Consider the following 3,952-nt stretch of genomic DNA (forward strand, 5'->3'; position numbering starts at 1 on the left):
CATATATGCATGATTTAATCACTATAAAAGTTTTTTGACAACCTTAGAACACATAGAAGCATGCTTTCATCACTATGACAACCTTAGAACACATATGAGCCTGATATTAGCATATATGAAAGTTTTTTAATGCCTTATAACACATATATGCACGATTGAATCACTATAAATTTTTTTGACTGCCTTAGAACATGATACACATGATTGCATCACATATAAAGTTTTTTAACTGCCTTAAAATACATATGAGCATGATTGAATCACTATAACATTTTTTGACTGCCTTAGAACATGATACGCATGATTGAATCACATATAAAGTTTTTTGACTGCCATAGAACACATATGAGCATGATTGAATCACTATAAAAGTTTTTTTACTGCCTTATAACATATATGAGCATGATATTAGCATATATGAAAGTTTTTTGACTACCTTATAACACATATATGCATGATTGAATCAATATGAAAGTTGTTTGACAACCTTAGAACACATATATGCATGATTGAATCAATATAAAAGTTTTTTGACAACCTTAGAACACATATATACATGATTGAATCACTATGAAAGTTTTTTTATAACCTTAAAACACATACAAGCATGCTTTCATCACTATAAAATTGTTTTACTGCCTTAGGACACACATATGCATGATTGAATTACTATAAAAATTTTCTTAGAACACATTTATCCATGATTGAATCAATATGAAAGTTTTTTTATTGATTTAGAACACATATGAGCATGATTGAATCACTATGATTTTTTTTTTACAACATTAGAACACATATAAGCATGATTTCATCACTATGAAAGTTTTTTTACTGTCTTGTAACACATATATGCATGATTGTGATACATAACACATTTATTTGACAGCTTTATAAATCATATATGCATGCGTGAATCACTGTGACATTCTTTGACAACCTTAGAACACATATTTGCATGATTGAATCACTATAAATTTGTTTTCCAGTCTTAGAACACATATTTGAATTTTGTTAATGTCCTTTAGTTTATTGCTATTCTATGTGTCATTCAGCCATTTACTTTATTGCATTAGATTAGGTGCATTGCACATAATTTATTTCATTATATTTTGTTTATAAATACTAACAATTTTGTTTTCTTGTAGGATGCTGGAGATGATCAACGTAGATGAGCTGATGGAGGCATGGAGGGAAGGGCAGATCGAGAAAATGAAGAGGATGATGCCCAAAATCTTGGCGAGGATTAGATTTATTTGTTTAATTTGTTTGACGTGCTTGTAACTAATTATAACTTGACAATGACTATATTTGGTTGTTAAAGTTTGCTTAACTTAGAACTTATGTTAAATTTGTTTCACTTGTATATGTATTTTTTATGTATATTTTGTTTTTATAAGCAGGTTATATGAATTGTATAACGGAATTTTTTTCTCGAGTTTCATAATATTTAAATTTTTTTTAAAAAAAAAATTAGCGACGGATAATATCCGTCGCTACTCCGTCGTCAATTTAAATCAGTCGGTAGTTTGCGACAAAATTTAAGTCATCGCTAATGTCCATCGCTAAATTGGCGACAGACATGAGCGACGAATACGTATCCATCGTTAAATAGTAGCGACAGATTAAATTCTATCGCATAGCCAAATCAATCTCTATTTAGTGATGAATTAACGACAGACATGATCTGTCACTAATTCATCGCTACTTAACAACAAATTGGCGATAGATAAATTTTGTCGCAGTTTAGCGACTAAGGTTATGCGACAGACACTATCCGTCGTTAATCCATCACAAAATTCATCATTAACGTCTTTAGCGACGAATTTGCTAATACACATTTTTCTTGTAATGTTTTTTTGATCAGTATTTTTAGAAAATGCATGATCTGGATGTCAATTATGGTGATGTCAAGAACCGAAATGGCTTGGAAGCACGCACTATGATGCTATCTTAAAAGAAAAGAAACAGTTGCCTCACCGGGTAAAAAATAGAGTGCAGGAAGGTAAATTGCTACTGCACTCTTGGGATACAACTAAGCTTGTACCTCTCATGCTTTTCTTGATCACCTTTTGCACTAAAGTAACCAACTACTATGACATGGTTAACCTAAGCAGCCCATGAAGAAAAAAAAAGCTACAATGAAAAGAAGAAGGAAGTCTACACTAGAGACCTTCCAGGGTATATATAGACCCAGATTAGATGGTTGGTCAACATGTCCTCAAGGTTCATTGATCACAACATTTAGCATGCTCCATAATGACTCTTAAAGCCCTGCATACACCAACTAATGACTCTTAAAACCCTGACATGCACCCACTGACGTTCAGAATGTTGAGCTAGGTGGTGCCCTCATATATGGTCCAAAATAACCGGGTCAACCTCTTAAACTGTTTTTTATTATAAATATCCTTTAAGACAGTTTTTAAATATCTTTTAAAGAAGTTTTATGAGGTACTTAAATATTTAAAAAAAATGATAAAAATATTAGTCAAAACAAGATTGAACTAAACCTAGTCGAGTCAAATTTGAATCTAAATCCAAATCCAAAATTCAAAGTTTAAAATTCAATTGATAAGCCTGAAAGGCATTGCCCTCTAAATCAACTCTACACATTTTAAACCCATTGTATTTCTAAAAAATGATCAATGTGAGATTAAATAAATTTTATAAAGTAAATTTTTTCTTCAAAGCTAGTTTTTCAAAAACTTAGCCAAGGAGCTTAGCTAAGAAAGCTAATAATTTTTAGCCAAAACAACAAGTATAGCCCTACCAAACTATGTAGCATGGTTTGTTTACAATGAATCACACTTTGGATTAAGTTTGATATAAAAACATGATTTTTTTTAGATCATGAAAGTTTGATTGTGGACATCTGGTTTTTGAAGTTATTAAAAAACCTGCATGCACAACACAATTATGATTTTTTTCGATGAAAACAATTACATGATTTAAAAACACAGTGTTTATTAAACAAACCATGAAAATTCATAGTGATAGGTTTTCATCGATACAAATCAAGCAAATGTTGAAGTTTCCATGGTTTGGTACTAGTAAATGCAGTAACTGTTCTATTTGGAAGGATAAACCCCCATATTGGCGTCCATCTGGGTTTAACTTGTGATTCATTTTTATTCAAATGAATATATATATATATATATATATATATATATATATATAGAGAGAGAGAGAGAGAGAGAGAGAGAGAGAGAGAGAGAGAGAGAGAGAGAGAGAGAGAGAGAGCTGCCAAAGGGGTTGTCAGCAATATCATGGTGGCTGCTCATTGTGCACGCACACAAAAATGGCCTTTAGCAGCGGGTGCTATCCGCCGCTAGGCGGTGACACCTGCTGCTAAAAGTCGCTTTTATGACTTAACAACGCACAAGATATCCTTCACACGCGATCGTGTTGTCCACGGTTGGCATCTACACCCCCCCCCCCTCTCTCTGTACATGCCACGAGATAAAAAAAAGTCTAAAATTCATAGCTGCAGGTTGTTTTGACAATAAGACCGCATAGAAGTATTCAACATAGGCCAAATGGTACAGATTAGCTTTTGGATCGAGTTTTCTCGACCAAAAACACAATCTCATGAGCCATGAAAGTATTGCACATTGTGGATTGTTGATTTTCAAAGTCTTCCTAAAACCCTACATATGTCTTAATCCAATGGTCCAAGAGTCATCTCGCACTAATCAAAATTTGTAAATTACACTTTGAGGTTATATTCACATAAACAATTATGAAAAAAAGAGATGTTTGTAATGAAATATAACCATGTTTAATATATTCTACTATTTTCATGTGTTAAATTTAACTGAAATATGAAGTTTTATAATATTTTTAAACTACCCTTATTTTCATGAATTGTGAGCCGTTGATTTTCACTGCCTCAAAAATAAGATCTTATAATGTATTAGACATGAGAAAACTTTCTAACATAATAAATAAACTA

This window comes from Nuphar pumila, chromosome 17, assembly GCF_984573655.1.
Source record: "Nuphar pumila chromosome 17, dmNupPumi1.hap1.1, whole genome shotgun sequence".
Taxonomy (NCBI): Eukaryota; Viridiplantae; Streptophyta; class Magnoliopsida; order Nymphaeales; family Nymphaeaceae; genus Nuphar; species Nuphar pumila.